This window comes from Nomascus leucogenys, chromosome 21 (assembly GCF_006542625.1).
Source record: "Nomascus leucogenys isolate Asia chromosome 21, Asia_NLE_v1, whole genome shotgun sequence".
Taxonomy (NCBI): Eukaryota; Metazoa; Chordata; class Mammalia; order Primates; family Hylobatidae; genus Nomascus; species Nomascus leucogenys.
The window spans coordinates 178,445-196,426 of record NC_044401.1 but is presented as its reverse complement, the minus strand read 5'-3'; the positions used below and the strand labels follow the sequence as shown (position 1 = coordinate 196,426).

Here is a 17,982-nt window from a genome sequence, read left to right as displayed (position 1 = left end):
GTGTATTCATTGTATGTTTCTTGGTTTGAGGTTACCATGAGGCATGCGAATGCTATCTTATAACCCACTATTTAACCTGATAACAACTTAACACTATTTGCATAAACCAACAGCGAAAAATAAAACTAATAAAAACTCACCTTAACTTTGTCCCCTGCTTTTTAACTTTTTGTTGTTTCTATTTATATCTTATTGTACTGTGTCTTGAAAAGTTGTAGTTATTTTTTATTGTTTCATCATTTAGTCTTTCTACTTAGGATAAGAGTAGTTTACACACCACAGTTACAGTGTTATAATATTTTATGCTTTTCTGTGTATTTGCTATTACCAGTAAATTTTGTATCTTCAAGTGGTTATATATTGCTCATTAATGTCCTTTTCTTTCTGATTGAAATACCCCCTTTAGCATTTCTTGTAGGATGGAGCTGGTATTGATGAAATCCCTCAGGTTTTGTTTGTCTAGGAAAGTCTTTATTAGTTCTGCATGTTTCACCATGCAGGATATTTTCACCAGATATACTATTCTAGGGTAAAAGGTTTTTCCTTCAGCACTTTAAATATGTCATGCTACTTTCTCCTATCCTGTAAAGTTTCCACTGAAAAGTCTGCTGCCCAGCATTTGAGCTCCATTGTATGTTATTTGTTTGTTTTCTCTTGCTACTTTTAGAGTCCTTTCTTTATCCTTGATGTTTGGGAGTTTGATTATTAAATGCCTTGAGGCAGTATTCTTGGAGTTAAATCTTCTTGGTGTTCTATAATCTTCTTTACTTGAATATTAATATTTTTCTCTAGGTTTTGGAAGCTCTCTGTTATTATTCCTTTGAATGAAACTTCTACTCCTATCGCCTTCCCTACCTCCTCTTTAAGGACATGTCTTAGGTTTGCTCTTTTGAGGCTATTTTCCAGATGTTGTAGCCATGCTTCATTCTTTTTTATTCTCTTTTCTTTCGTCTCTTCTGATTGTGTATTTTAAATAGCCTGCCTTCAGGCTCACTAATTCTTCCTTCTGCTTAATCAATTCTATTTAAACACTCTTATGCATTGTTCAGTATGCCAATTGCATTTTTCAGCTCCAGATTTTCTGCTTGATTCTTTTGATTATTTCAGTCTCTTGTTAAATTTATCTGATAGAATTCAGAATTCCTTCTCTATGTTATCTCGAATTTTTTTTTTAGTTTCCTCAACACAGCTATTTTGAGTTCTCTGTATGAAAGGTCACATAGCTCTCTTTCTCCAGGATTGGTCTTTGGTGCCTTATTTAGTTCATTTGGTGAAGTCATGTTTTCCTGGATAGTGCTGATGCTAGTAGATATTCTTTGGTATGTGGGCATTGAAGAGTTAGGTATTTATCTTAGTCTGCATGGTCGGGTCTTTTTTTTTTTTTTTTTTTTTTTTGTGAGACGGAGTCTCGCTCTGTCGCCCAGGCTGGAGTGCAGTGGTGCAATCTCGGCTCACTGCAAGCTCCGCCTCCCGGGTTCACGCCATTCTCCTGCCTCAGCCTCTCTGAGTAGCTGGGACTACAGGCACCCGCCACCACGCCCGGCTAATTTTTTGTATTTTTTAGTAGAGACAGGGTTTCACTGTGGTCTCGATCTCCTGACCTTGTGATCCGCCCGCCTCGGCCTCCGAAAGTGCTGCGATTACAAGCGTGAGCCACTGCGCCCAGCCGGTCGGGTCTTATTTGTATCCATAGTTCTTGGAAGGCTTTCCAGATATTTGAAAGGACTTGGGTATTATAATCTAAACTGTATCTGCTTTGGGGGCACCCCAAGCCCAGTAATGCTATAGTTCTTGCAGACTCATAGAAGTACTGCTTTAATAGTCTTGGACAAATCTGGGAGAATTATCTGGGTTACATGACAGACTCTTATTCTTTACTTACTTTCTCCCAAACATACAGAGTCTCTCTCTCTCTCTATTCTAAGCCACCTTAAGCTGGGGGTGAAGTGACACCCTTGTGGCCACCACTAGTATTATTGTGCTGAGTCAGACCTAAATTTAGTACAGCACTGGGTCTCACCCAAGGCCTGCTATAATCACTCCCTGGCTAATGCCTATGTTCACTGAAGGTCCTGGGGCTCTACTATCTGCAAGTAGCAAAGCCAGCCAGGCTTGCGTCCTTCTCTTCAAGGGTGGCAAGGTGCCCTAGGTCCTGGGTAGGTCCAGAAGTGCTGTCTGGGAGCCAGGGCTGGCACTCAAAACACAAGACAGAGTCCTTCCCACTCTTCTCTCCTTTTTTAAAAGCAGAGGAGCTCCACCCCATAGCCGCCACCACCCCAGGCCATGAGAAGTACTGTCAGACTACCACTAACTTTCCATTAAGGTCCAAGGTCACTTAAGTCAGCTTATTGTGAATGCTGCCTGGCCTGGGACTCAGCCTTCAAGGCAGTGAATTACTCTCTGGCCCAGGACAGGTCTAGAAATGCCATCTAAGAGTCATGTCCTGGAATCAGGGACCCCAAGAGCCTGCTTGGTGCTCTCCTCCTCTCTGGCTGTGCTAATAGCTAAGGTACAAGACAAAGTCCCCTTTACATTTCCCTCTGCTTTTCTCAAGTAGAAGGAGTTTTGCCCCATAGCCACCACAGCTGATAATGTGCTGAGTCTCATCTGAAACTGGCAAGTCTCAGGGGTTCATCCAAGGCCCTTAACATTGGACCTGGATATTGCTGCTGGTTATTCAGGGCCCAGGGGCTCTGCAGTTAGCAAGTGATCAATGCTGCCAGAACTGGGTTCTTTCCTTCAAAGCACTGGATTCTTTTCTGGCCCAGGTGATGTTTAGAAATTTTTTCTGAGAGATAGGGCCTTGAATAGGGGCCTCAAGACTCTGACCAGTGCCCTATCCTGATGTGACTGGGTTGATATCCTAGATGCAAGACAAAGTCCTCTCCACTCTTTTCTCTCCTGTCCTTAATCAGAAAGAAGGGGTCTCTATTGGAGCCATGAGCTGTGCAGCCTGGGATTATGGGAGAGGTGATACCAGCAGTCCCTTGGCTGACCCAGCTGGTGTCTCAATATGTTGTTTGCCCCCCACTCTGCCCCACCCAGTCCACTATCTCTGGGCCTAGTTCAGCACTAGGACTTACCTAAGAGTTGAAGTCCTTATGCCCTACACTGCCTTTCAAATTTATTTGGAGACACAGAGAGCTGTAGCCCTTGGTGGTGATGTTTCCACACACTCAAGTTCAGACTGCTGGGATTGGCAGTTCCCCTCTGGCTAGGGATGGTTGAAATTCTCCCTCTGTGGATGGACATCGCTGAGTTTGGTTTAGTTTACCTTTATGCTTTAACAGGACAGCACTGAGTTCAGTGCCTCACAATTGCTGTTTTCTCCCTCCCTCCCTGAGCACCCAGATACTCTACACACCACATCACCACTACCAAGAGGAGGGGTGGCATCAGTGATTCAGAACTGTTTTTTCTATCTCCTTAGTGCCTCTTTTAATGATATGAAGTTAAAACCAGGTGTTATGAGCGCTCACCTGATTCTTGGTTCTTATGAAGGTGGTTTTTTTTTTTTTTTTTTACTATGTAGATATTTGTTAGCTTGGTGTTCTTGCTGGGGGCAAGGGGAGATGATTGGTGGAGTTTTCTATTCTGCCATCTTGCTACGCCTCCTATCTTTGCCCATTATTGAATTGAGTTGTTTATTTTGTTATTGTTGAGTTTTAGGAGTTCTTTATATATTCCAGATAATAGTCCCTTACCAGATATATGATTAGCGAATATTTTCTTCCATTCTGTGTGTGGCCTTTTTACTGTGTTGATAGTGTCATTTGAGGTACACAGTTTTTAAATGTTTATGAAGTCCAGTTGTCTATTTTTTCATTTCTCGTTTGTGCCTTTGATATCATATTTTAGAAATTGTTACCAAATATAATGTCATTAACTTTTGCCCTTTGTAGCTTCTAAGAGATAATCAAGTTTTACCTGCACCATCAAGTTTTACCTGCACCATTTAGTGAAGAGACTATTCTTTCCTAACTCAGTGGGCTCAGTATCCTTGTCAAAATTGATTTGATCATATATGAGAGTGTTTGTTTATGGGATCTAGATTCTATTCCAATAGTCTATATGTCACTCCCTGTAACAGTACCAAAATGTCTTATTACAGCTGTGTAGTAAGTTTTGAAATCAGAAATTGTAAATCTTCCAACTTTATTCTTCTCTTTCAAAATTATTTTGGCTATCAGATTTGGCCATGAGATTCCAGATGAAGTTAAGGATGTGTTGTTCTATATCTGCAAAAAAAAAAAAATGGATTTTCATAGAGGTTGCATTGAATCCATAGATCACTTTGGGTTATATTGACATCTTAACAATATTAAGTCCTCTAATCTAGGAACATGGGATATGTTTTCCTTTGTTTACATGTTCTTTAATTTTTTCAGTAATGTTTTATAGATGTCATGGTACAAGTGTTTCACCTCCTTGATTAAATTAATTCTTAAGTATTTTATTCTTTTTCATGCTATTGTAAATGAAATTTTTTATAATTTCCTTTGCTGATTGTTTATATAAAGAAATGCAACTGACTTTTATGTGTTGACTTCATATTCTGCTACTTTACTAAATGTATTTATTAGCTCTAATAGTTTTTTGTGGAATCTTTATTTTTATATATGGCTTTTATTATATTAAGATAATTTCTTTCTATTTCTAATTTGTTGAGTGTTTTTATTATAAAAGGGTGGTGAGTTTCATCAAATGCTTTTTCTGCTCAATTGAGATGATCGTGTGGGGTTTTTCCCCTCTTTTTTTGAGTCTCCCTCTGAGTCTGCTTGGTATATTTATTTTATTAATTTGTAACCTTAATATATTGCAATGATTATTTTTCACATGTTAAATCACCCTTATATTCCAGAAATATATTCCTCTTGGTTATAGTGTATAATTCCATTAATATGCTACTGAATTCTATTTAATAGTATTCTATTGAGTATTTTACATCACTGTTCATGAGGAATATTAATATAGTCAATATAGTTTATAGTTGTAGTGTCTTTCTCTAGCATGGTAACAGCATAATGCTGGCCTCACAGATTGAGTTAGAAGTGTTGGTCCTCTTCAATTTTTCGAAAAGTTTACAAGGACTGATATTATTCTTCTTTAAAGATTTGGCAGAATACACCAGTGAAGCCAACAGGTTCAGGGCTTTTTTTCTTTCTTTTTTTTTAATCAGAAGATTTTTTATGACTGATTAAATCTTTTTACTAGTTATAAGTCTATTCATGGTTTGTATTTCTTTGTAACTTGGTCATGACAAGTTTTGTATTTTAGGAACTATTTTTTCATCTAGATTATCCAATTTGTTGGCATACAAATGTTCATAATACTCTCTTTTTTATTATTTTTCTTATTATTAAACTTCAGGTTTTAGGGTACCTGTGCACAATGTGCAGGTTTGTTACATATGTATCCATGTGCCATGTTGTTTTGCTGCACCCATTAACTCGTCATTTAGCATTAGGTATATCTCCTAATGCTGTCCCTCCCCCCTCCCCCCACCCCACAACAGTCCCTGGAGTGTGATGTTCCCCTTCCTGTGTCCATGAGTTCTCACTGTTCAGTTCCCACCTATGAGTGAGAACATGTGGTGTTTGGTTTTTTGTCCTTGCAATAGTTTACTGAGAATGATGGTTTCCAGTTTCATCCATGTCCCTACAAAGGACATGAACTCATCATTTTTTATGGCTGCATAGTATTCCATGGTGTATATGTACCACATTTTCTTAATCCAGTCTATCATTGTTGGACATTTGGGTTGTTTCCAACTCTTTGCTATTGTGAATAGTGCCGCAATAAACATACATGTGCATGTGTCTTTATAGCAGCATGATTTATAGTCCTTTGGGTATATACCCAGTAATGGGATGGCTGGGTCAAATGGTATTTCTAGTTCTAGATCCCTGAGGAATCGCCACACGGACTTCCACAATGGTTGAACTAGTTTACAGTCCCACCAACAGTGTAAAAGTGTTCCTATTTCTCCACATCCTCTCCAGTACCTTAAAATTCTTTTTATTTCCATAGAATCAGCAATAATGTCCCCATTTTCACTTCTGATTTTAGTAATTTGACTCTTCTCTCTCTGTTTCTTATTACATATAACTAAAGTTTTATCAATTTTGTTGATTTTCTGAAGACCCAACTTTTGATTTCATTGATTTTCTCTGTGCTTTTTCTATTCTCTAATTTTTAATCTCTGCTTTAATATTTATGTTTTCTGTTACTTGCTTTGGGTTCTTTTTTTCTTTTTCTGCTTTCTTGAGTTGTGAAGTTAGGTTGTTGGCTTGAGATTTTTCTTATTTTTTATTATAAGTATTTATAGCTACAAATTTCCCCCTTTGCACTGCTTTCACTGTATCTTATATGTTTTTGGTATGTTGTATTTTTGTTTTCATTTATCTCTAATTATTTTCTAATTTTCTTCCTGATTTCTGCCTTGATCCATTGGTTAAGAGAGTGTTATTTAATTTCCACAGATTTGTTAATTTCTCAATTGTATTTCTGTTATTGATTTCTAACTTCATTCCACTGTGCTCATAGAAGACACTTTGTATGGCATCTATCTTTTTAAGTCTATCAAGACTTCATTTATGGTCTAATATATGGCCTATCCTGGATGATGTCTCATGTGCACTTGAAAAGAATGTGTATACTTTTGTTTGTGTATAGAGTGTTATATATCACTGTTAGATCTAGTTGGTTTATTGTATTAAGTCCTCTTTTACTTCTGTCTGGTTGGTCTATCTGTTTTTCAGTGTGGAACATTGAATTGTACAACTATTATAGAACTGCATATTTCTATTTTCTCTCATTTTTTGCTTCATATATTTTGATGGTCTCTCATTAGAGGCTTAAATATTTATAATTGTTGTATCTTCTTACTATGTTCAGCTTTTTAGAAAATATAATGTCCTTCTTAGTCTCTTTTAACTTTATAAATTTAAAGGCCATTTTGTCTGATATTGATATGGCTACCCCACTCTGTTTTGGATACCATTTGCATGGAATATCTTTTTCTATCCTTTCACTTTCAATTTATTTGTGACTCTGTATCAAAAGTGAGTCTGTTATAAACCACATATGGTTAGACTATGTGTTTTTATCCATTCAGTCAATCTCTATCTTTTGAGTAGAGGCTTTAATTCACTTACATTTAAAGTAATTGCTGATAAAGAGGGATTTCTGTTATTTTATGATTTCTCTTCTATAGGCCTTATAGCTTTTTTGTACTCCATTTTTTTATTACTGTTTATGTGTGGTCTTGTGTGTGTTTAGCCGACTGTTAAATGGGATGTTTAGATTCCTTTCTCATTTCCTTTTGGTATATTTTATAGCTAATTTTATGGTTACCATTTGGCTTACATTTAATATCCTAAAGTTATAACACTAAGATTTGAATTGATACCAGCTTAACTTCAGTAGCATACAGAAATTCTGATACTTTACAGCTTCTTTCTCACTTCTTTCAGTTGTTGATGTTCTAAAATTACACCTTTATACCATATGTACCCCACAACATGAACTAATAATTCTTTTAAATGTATTTATCTCTTAAATTATGTAGAAACCAAAAAGTGTAGTTACAAACCATTGTTCCAATAACACTAGCTTGTACAATTGCCCTTGTATTTGTCTTTATTGAGATCTTTATTCCTTCTTATGGCTTTGAGTTACTACCTAATATCCTTTTATTTCACCCTGCAGGACTCCTTTGCACATTTCTTATAGGGCGGATCTGGTGGTAACAGTCTCCCTTAGCTTTTGTTTATCTGGGAATATTTTAATTTATCCCTTACTTTGAAGGACACTTTTGCCAGATATAGGACTCTTGGTTGAATTTTTTTTTTCCTCTTAGCATTTTAAATATATTGATTCCTGCCTTCTACTTTCCATCCAAAGTTTTCATAATCAGCATGAAGAATGTGCTGATTATCTTATTAAGGATGCCTTATATATGATGAATCACTTCTCTATTGCTGCTTTCAAGGTTCTCTCTTTGTCTTTGACTCCTGGTTTTTTTTTTTTTTTTTTTTTTTTTTTTTTTTTTTTTTTTTTTTTTTTTGTGAAACAGTATCTCACTTTGTCACCCAGGATAGAATGTAGTGGCCTGATTGATCATGGCTTACAGCAGCCTTAACATCCTGGACTCAAATGATCCTCTTGCCTCAGCTTCCTGATTAGCTGGGACTATAGGCATTTGCCACCACACTTGGCTAATTTTTTTTTTCTTTTTCTTTTTCTTTTTTTTTTTTTTTTGTAGAGACCAGGTCTTCCTATGTTGCCCAGGATGGTCTCAAACTCCTGAACTCAAGCAATCTTCCTGCCTTGGCCTCCCAAAGTGCTGGAGTTATAGGCATGAGCCATTTTTGACTTTTGAAAGCTTAGTAATAATGTCTCAATGTGAGTCTTTTTGAGTTTATCTTCCTTGGAATTCATTGAGCTTCTTGGTTGTCTATATTCGTGTGTTTCATGAAATTTGAGAAATTTTCAGTCATTATTTATTCAAATATTCTCTCCGCCCCTTTATGTCTCTCTTCTCTTTTTTTTTCTGGAATTTCTACACTATTGACTTTTTACTTAATGGGGATGCATATGTCACTTAGCCTCTGTTCACCATTTTGAATTTTTTTCTTTCTGTTTTTCAGACTCGATAATATTTATTTTTTAATCTACAAGTTTGCTAATTCTTCTTTCTGCTCAAATCTGCCTTGAATTCTTCTAGTGAATGTTTCACTTTGGTTATTATAGTTTAAAGCTTTCTGGTTTCTTTTTAGGTTTTCTGTCTCTTTACTGATATTTATATTTTGTTCATACATCCTTTACTTGGCTTTCTCCCCATCTTTCTTTAGTTCTTTAAGCATCATTAAGACAGTTGTTTTAAAGTATTTATCTAGTAGTTCTACCCTCAGGACTTTTTCAGGGATAATTTCTGTTGCTATTTTTTTTCTTTCAATGGGCCATCCTTCCCTGTCTCTTTGTATACATTATGATTTTTTTTTGTTTAAAAGGGAACTTTTTAATAATGTAATAACTCTGGAAATCATATTTTCTCCATTTTCTAAGGTTTATTTTGTTGCTGTTATTTCTTTAGGTTTTATTTATTAATTTGCTTTATAGTTGTAATCTGTCTCTGTGCCAAAGACTGGTCTGGAGTGTAATCTTAAGGTCTTCTTAAGCCTTTTCTGAGCTTTTTTCTGGATATGTGTGGTCATTTTCTAATTTTCCCTGTATATTCATTTGTTTTCTTCATGTCTAATTCTTTAATGTCTGGCTCTCAAAAGAAGAAAAAGAGAAAAATGTAGGAGTTGATGGAGTGGTAGTGGAGCTTTAAATCCCTTGGAAGTCACTTGAGACAGAGGGTGTGGGGCTTGCAGGAATGAGGGTAAGTGCAACAACAATGGCTTCCTAGTTCGTTGTTTGCACTTCTGTGATCAGAAGCAGTCATCAATGATCAGGACACAAATCCCTTATTTTTTTAGGATAGAGGGGTGTTTTTTTGATCCACCCTGTCTCCTGAAAGCTGCGTGCAAGCTGTTCCAGGAACATGTGCACAGCTGCCTGGCAGGGGATTGGGAGTGGGGTATAGGTAGCTACTACTGAGCTAAGAGCTAAAATTGACCAAAATTAGCTGCAATTTACAATCTAAGCCTTCCCCTGAAAGTTGTAAGTCTTCGATAAACTCCAGAGTTCCACAGTAGTTCTTTCAAATTCTGTCAGTGCAATTGTTGTCTAGAGTTTTCTGGTGCTTCCTATTCCATCTCAGAATCCTGCTGTTTGGCTTTTTTTTTTTTTTTAATGGTTTCTATCCCTTTGTTGAATTTCAATTTTTTCAGGTATTGTTTTCCTGATTTTGTTTAGTTTTTTCTTTCTTCTTTGTTCTTTTGTAGGTCACTGAAATTCTAAAGATGATTATTTTGAATTCTTTGTCAGACATTTCTTAAAGGTCTCTTTCTTTGGAGTTGGCCACTGGAGGTTTATTTTGTTCCTGTGGTGGTGTTGTGGTTCTTTGATTTTTTTCTTTGATTTTTTTTTTCATGTTCTTTGAAGTCTGCAGTCACTTCCTCCAGTCCTTACTCACTGGCTTCAGAAAAGCCTTTCACCAGTCAATTCACTAGAGATTCTGGCTTGTAGGTTTTCTGCTGAGAAATCCACTTTAGTCTGATGGGCTTCCCTTTGTAGGCGACCTGTCCTTTCTCTCCAGCTGCCTTTAAAATATTTTCATTCATTTTGACGTTGGGGAATCTGATGATTATGTGTCTTGGGGATGGTCTTCTTGTCGCTTTCTTTGCTGGGTTTCTCTGCATTTCCTGTACGTGAATGTTAGCCTCTCTAGCTAGGTTGGATAAGTTCTTATAGTTGATGATATGGTTTGGCTCTGTGTCCCCACCTAAATCTCATGTCAAATTGTAATTCCCAGTGTTGGAGGAGGGGCCTGATCGGCAGTGACTGAATCATGGGGGTGGACTTCCCCCTTGCTGTTCTTGTGATAGAGTTCTCCTGAGATACGCTTGTTTAAAAGTGGGTAGTGGCTAGGCGCAGTGGCTCACTTTTGTAAGTCCAGCACTTTGGGAGGCCGAGGCAGGTGGATCACTTGAGGTCAGGAGTTCAAGACCAACCTGGACAACATGGTGAAACCCCTGTCTCTACTAAAAATACAAAAAAAATTAGCCAGGCATGATGGCAGGCACCTGTAATCCCAGCTACTCGGGAGGCTGAGGAAAGAGAATCACTTGAACCCAGGAGGCAGAGGTTGCAGTGAGCTGACATTGCACCACTGCACTCCACCCCGGGCAACAGAGGGAGACACTGTCTCAAAAAAAGTTTATAGCACCTCCCCCATTCCTCCTGGCTATGTGAAGATATGACTGCTTCCCCTTCACTTTCTGCCATGATTGTAAGTTTCCTGAGGCCTCCTCAGAAGCAGAAGCCTGTACAGCCCAAAGAACCATGAGTTAACTAAACACCTTTTCTTGATAAAATACCCAGCCTCAGGTGTGTCTCTATAGCAGTGTGAGAATGGACTAATACAGATGATATCATAAATGTGTTTTCTATGTTGCTTCCATTCTCTCCATCAGTTTCAGGCGTGCCAACGAGTCATAGATTCAGTCTCTTTACATAATTTCATATTTCTCAGAGGTTTTGTTCATTCATTTTCATGCTTTTTTCTTTATTATTTTCTGACTCTATTCTTTCAGAAAGCCAGTCTTCAAGCTCTGAAATTCTTTCCTCACCTTAGTCTATTCTGTTTTTAATGCTTGTGATTGCATTATGAAATTCTTGTAGAGTGTTTTTTAGCTGTATCAGCTCAGTTACATTCTTACCTGCACTGGCTGTTTTGTCTGTCCACTCCTGTATTGTTTTATTGTGATTCTTAGCTTTTTTAGGTTGGGTTTCAACATTCTTCTGAATCTTGACGATTTTCATTCCTATCCATATTCTGAATTCTATTTCTGTCATTTCAGCCATCTCAGCCCAGTTAAGAACCCTTGCTGGAGAACTAATGTGGTAATTTGTAGGAAAGAAGACACTGGCTTTTTGAGTGGTCAGAGTTCTTGCAGTGGTTCTTTCTCATCTTTATGGGCTGATGTTCTTGCAGTCTTTGAAGTTGTTGTCCTTTGGATGAGTATTTTTTTCTTTTATTCTATTTGATGACCTTGTGGGTTTGATTGTCATATAACATGGGTCCAGCCAACTGCTTTCTTCATTATGGCAAGATTTTAGGGGGCCAAGGCTCAGCTTAGGATACCTGGACTGCATGCTCTAACTCTTGAGGACTCCTTTCAGGCCCTGCCTTTGATCTCTGGCTCCTTGAGTTTAGGAATCTACTGCACTGGAGGGGCCAGAGTGTCCTGGCCACTGGTCACAGCATTCCTATGGGTAATGCCAACCATGGAGACAAAGCACTTCGTAGGGTGGTGGCAGCAGATTCTGTTCTTATTTGCACATGCTAGCAGCAGCAGCAGTGCAGCAGGGTAGACTCTCATTGGCTGCAGCAGGGTGCTGGCAGGTAGCAGGGTGCCAGCCTTTGAGCAGGCATTCACAGCAGTAGTAGTGGCAGTATGTCTGGGGGGTGGGGGCAGTATGGACCAGGGGCCCCTGTAGGCAACTGTGCATGCATTCATGCTAGTGGTGGTGTTATCATGGGAGCACTAGTGGGTGCTGTGTGAGCCCTCTGTGCATGTTCATGCTGGTAGTGGTGGCCACCCAGTGCCAGGGCCAGAGCCAGTATTTTCTGTGCCTAGTTTTGCACCAGTGGCAGTGTTGCTGCACAGGTGGGGCACAGGCAGGGAAGGGCCAGTCGGCTCCTTGACCACCAATGCTCTGACAACAATGGTGGTGCCACTGGGAGAAGTGGGACAAGGTGCACTCCACTGGCAGTAGTGTAATGACAGGGTGCTCATGCATATTTACACTGGCAGGGAAGGGAAAGCTATGTCTACCTGCACACACATGTGCTGGCAAAGCAATGGGGGGGTGGCTGCGGGTGAGTGCCTGTGGGCAAAGCAGCCTGGAGGCTGCTGTTGGGGGAGGGCTCAGTGTGGTGCAGGCAGGGGCACTCTGCTGGAGCATTCTGCCAGTCAGGCACAGTCCACCAGCACAGGAGCTATGATAAGGGCCCCCAGGAGGTACCTAGGGGCTGCACTACAAGCAGGCTTAGCCAGGCTGGGGGCCTGGGAGAGGCCAGAAGACTCAGGGGTGCTCAGGTCAGACTGGCTCTGTCTCATGGGCAAGACCACCCTATAGAGTTCAGGCCTGACAGTTCCCCTAGGGTTAAAGCTCTTATGGGAGCAAGTTGATCCTAGGGTGATGGGCATCCCTGGTCTGCTCCATTACAGGTGCTCCCACACCAAACCTTCTGGGTGCTAGCTAGAGTTCTTTCCTTAATGCTTCTCTCTTCTCTAAGCAGCTTTCCCTGCCAATTCAAATGTCCATTGTGGCTAAGGGGTCTCCTCCTGCTGGGATTCCAGAGGCCCATGGAGATAGCAGATTCCTTCTTGACTGCTCAATTCACCCCTTTTGCAGGAGTCATTGGGGTCAGGGAACAAGTCGTGGTGTGAGGTAGCCCAATGCAGGTTTCCCAGCTTTCTTCTCCTTTAGCCCAGCCCCTGTGTCTTCCCTCCATCTGCTGTCAATGCCTTCCTTCTGAAGATCTGATAGGAGTGTGCCAGTCTCCCCAGTATCCCGGTCTCTTGGTGGGAGATATTCCCCTGGTTGCATATAGTCAGCCATCTTGGAGCAGGAATTCAATCTATGCTTCTATTTCTGTTGGAAAAAAAATAATTAGACTAATTGCAGAAGGATACTCAAAGAAAATATTAACTTTTTGTCTAAATGGAAGTAAGACTCTAAGGAAGTTAAAATTTTAAAAATTAAAAGCTTTTTTTTAGGTTTTTAAAAAATGTTATTATTATACTTTAGGTTTTAGGGTACATGTGCACAATGTGCAGGTTTGTTACATATGTATCCATGTGCCATGTTGTTTTGCTGCACCCATTAACTCGTCATTTAGCATTAGGTATATCTCCTAATGCTGTCCCTCCCCCCTCCCCCCACCCCACAACCGTCCCCGGAGTGTGACGTTCCCCTTCCTGTGTCCATGAGTTCTCATTGTTCAATTCCCACCTATGAGTGAGAACATGCGGTGTTTGGTTTTTTGTCCTTGCAATAGTTTACTGAGAATGATGGTTTCCAGTTTCATCCATGTCCCTACAAAGGACAGGAACTCATCCTTTTTTATGGCTGCATAGTATTCCATGGTGTATATGTGCCACATTTTCTTAATCCAGTCTATCATTGTTGGACATTTTGGTTGGTTCCAAGTCTTTGCTATTGTGAATAGTGCCGCAATAAACATACATGTGCATGTGTCTTTATAGCGCATGATTTATAGTCCTTTGGGTATATACCCAGTAATGGGATAGCTTTGTCAAATGGTATTTCTAGTTCTAGATCCCTGAGGAATCACCACACGGACTTCCACAATGGTTGAACTAGTTTACAGTCCCACCAACAGTGTAAAAGTGTTCCTATTTCTCCACATCCTCTCCAGTACCTGTTGTTTCCTGACTTTTTAATGATTGCCATTCTAACTGGTGTGAGATGGTATCTCATTGTGGTTTTGATTTGCATTTGTCTGATGGCCAGTGATGATGAGCACTTTTTCATGTGTTTTTTGGCTGCATAAATGTCTTCTTTTGAGAAGTGTCTGTTCATGTCCTTCGCCCACTTTTAATGGGGTTGTTTGTTTTTTTCTTGTAAATTTGTTTGAGTTCATTGTAGATTCTGGATATTAGCCCTTTGTCAGATGAGTAGGTTGCAAAAATTTTCTCCCATTCTGTAGGTTGCCTGTTCACTCTGATGGTAGTTTCTTTTGCTGTGCAGAAGCTCTTTAGTTTAATTAGGTCCCATTTGTCAATTTTGGCTTTTGTTGCCATTGCTTTTGGTGTTTTAGACACGAAGTCCTTGCCCATGCCTATGTCCTGAATGGTATTGCCTAGATTTTCTTCTAGGGTTTTTATGGTTTTAGGTCTAACTTGTAAGTCTTTAATCCATCTTGAATTAATTTTTGTATAAGGTGTGAGGAAGGGATCCAGTTTCAGCTTTCTACATATGGCTAGCCAGTTTTCCCAGCACCATTTATTAAATAGGGAATCCTTTCCCCATTGCTGGTCTAGACTAGACCAGGCAGAAGAAAGAATTTCTGAACTTGAACCCAGGTCTTTTGAAATAACCCAATCAGACAAAGGTGGTATGGGGGTGTTGTGGAGGGAGGAAAAGAGGGAGGGACAAAGAAGAAAGAATGAGAAGGAATTAGGAAAGCCTAGGAGACATGGGAAACAAGCAAACAAATAATCAAATTTTAGAAGTCACAGAAAGAGAAAAGAAGGAAAAAGACAGAAAAATACTGCATATTCTAACTTATAAGTGGGAACTAAATAATTTGTATACATGGACACAGAGTGTAGAATAATAGACATTGAAGAGTCAGAGGGTGGGAGGGTGGGAGGGGGAGTGAGAGAGGAGAAATTACTTACCAGGTACAGAGTACTTATTCAGATGTGATTCCACTAAAAGCCCAGACTTCATCACTATGCAATATATTCCTGTAACAAAATTGCACTTGTACCCTTTAAATTTATACCAAAAAAAGGAAACTTAATGAAATAATAACTGAAAAGTTCCCAAGTCTTGGAAGAGATATAAACATCCAGATATGGAAAGTTCAGTAATCCCCAAATAGATTTAATTTTAAAATGTCCTCTCCAAGGCACATTATAGTCAGAATCCAAAAGGCCTGGATCTCAGTGTGCATTACATGTGCCACTTAAACCCTACTAAATATGTCTTCAAAATTTCCACTCCTTCTGAAATATTTTACCTGACCCTGTAGTCAAATGTTTAAGCATACAGAGAGTAAGTGAGCAACTCTGGATTAGAATTTTGCCTCCATGATTATTATGTATGTGAAACGAGAAAATTTTCTTATTGATTTTTTCTGAGCTTTAGTTTCTTCATCTGCAAAATCAGGATAATAGAAAAAAACACCGAAATTGCAGGATTGTTGTGAAGGTTAAATGAAGTAATGTGTATAAAGTGCCCAGCATTTAAATGTTTGATAAATGTTAACTCCCATTTTTTAACATGCCAGCCCATTTAAATGGTGAAAACTAATTTTCATCTTTGCACTATCTGCAAGGGAATCCAGGAAATGTACAATCATACGTTTTCAAACTCTATAATACAGTAAGGCTATATTGTAGTGGGTACCAAGTTCTAGTTCTTCATGTTCAATATGGCCAATAAACATGATTTTTCTCCGTGGCACTCTATCTTCATTTCTATGACCAAAGAAACACATTTTAAAATGTATTCTACATATTGCTGAACTATGAGATGATGTTTCAAATATAATTTGTTAGCATTAAGAAAAATAAGATATACTTTAATGCATTGCCAAGTTTTTAAGTTCTATCAAAACAGAGCCAAACTCACAAGGTCTAAATAAACAGTACTCTTATCTTGGACGTGAGTAGTTTTATACTCTGGAACAAGACTGACAATAGTAATTAACTTTTGTTCTGAGTTTACTGTATGCCAGCACATATTCTAGCATTTGACATGTATTGTCACAAAAACTCCAGGTAGGTAATAATATTCCAAATTTACAGAAGAGGCAACTAATGCATGAAGATTTCAGTAATCTATACAACTAGTAAGTGGCAGAACTGAGATTTGATTCCAGGCAGTCTGGCCTGGCCCCAGAACCAATATTCTTTTGTACCCTTCTTAACTGCACAGTAAGATGCTTCTGTTCTTCTAGGGTTTTTATTGTTTTAGGTTTTAGGTTTGAGTCTTTAATCTATCTGGAGTTAATTTTTGTATAAGGTGTAAGGAAGTGGTCCCGTTTCAGTTTTCTGCATATGGCTAGCCAGTTTTCCCAGCACCATTGATTAAATAGGGAATTCTTTCCCCATTGCTTGTTTTTGTCAGGTTTGTCAAAGATCAGATGGTTGTAGATGTGTGGTATTATTTCTGAGGCCTCTGTTGTGTTCCACTGGTCTATATATCTGTTTTGGTACCAGTATCATGCTGTTTTGGTTACTATAGCCTTGTGGTATAGTTTGAAGTCAGGTAGCTTGATGCCTCCATCTTTGTTTTTTTTGCTTAGGATTGTCTTGACTATATGGGCTCTTTTTTGGTTCCATATGAAACTTAAAGTAGCTTTTTGTCTAATTCTGTGAAGAAAGTAGCTTGATGGGAATAGCATTGAATCTATAAATTGCTTTGGGCAGTATGGCCATTTTCACGATGTTGATTCTTCCTATCCATGAGCATGGAATGTTTTCCCATTTGTTTGTGTCCTCTTTTATTTATTTGAGCAGTAGTTTGTAGTTCTCCTTGAAGAGGTGCTTCACATCCCTTGTAAGTTGGATTCCTAGGTATTTTATTCACTTTGAAGCAATTGTCAATGGGAGTTCACTCATGATTTGGCTCTCTGTTTGTCTATTATTGGTGTATAGGAATGCATGTGATTTTTTCACATTGATTTTGTATCCTGAGACTTTGCTGAAGTTGCTTATCAGCTGAAGGAGATTTTGGGCTGAGACCATAGGGTTTTCTAAATATACAATTATATCATCTGCAAACAGAGACAATTTGACTTTCTCTCTTCCTATTTGAATACCCTTTATTTCTTTCTCTTTCCTGATTGCCCTGGCCAGAACTTCCATTCACGACATAGGCATGTGCAAAGGTTTCGTGACTACAACACCAAAAGCAATTGAAACAAAAGCCAACATTGACAAATGGGATCTAATTAAACTAAAGAGCTTCTGCACAGCAAAAGAAACTATCATCAGAGTGAACAGGCAACATACAGAGTAGGAGAAAATTTTTGCAATCTATCCACCTGACAAAGGGCTAATATCTAGAATCTACAAGGAACTTAGAAAAATTTACAAGAATAAAAGAGCCCCATCAAAAAGTGGGCAAAGGCTGTGAACAGACACTTCTCAAAAGAAGTGGCCAACAAACATGAAAAAAAGCTCATCATCACTGGTCATTAGAGAAATGCAAATCAAAACCACAATGAGATACCATCTCAGGCCAGTTAGAATGGCAATAATTAAAAAGTCAGGAAACAACAGATGCTGGAGAGAACGTGGAGAAATAGAAAACTTTTACACTGTTGGTGAGAGGGTAAATTAGTTCAACCATTGTGGAAACAGTGTGGCGATTCCTCAAGGATCTAGAACCAGAAATACCATTTGACCCAGCAATCCCATTATGGGGTATATACCCAAAGGATTATAAATCTTTCTACTATAAAGACACATGCACACATATGTTTACTGAAGCACTATTTACAATAGCAAAGACTTGGAACCAACACAAATACCCATCAGTGATAGACTGGATAAAGAAATGTGACACATATACAGCATGGAATACTAGGCAGACATAAAAAAGAAT

The 17,982-nt window shown here is 38.7% G+C and overlaps 1 protein-coding gene across 4 annotated transcripts in view; it reads left to right on the top strand.

Annotated features, from left to right (window-relative positions):
* Positions 1-17,982, top strand: part of STXBP5L (syntaxin binding protein 5 like) — a 509,439-nt gene that overhangs the window by 432,208 nt on the left and 59,249 nt on the right. The gene's annotated exons all lie outside the window — the stretch shown is intronic.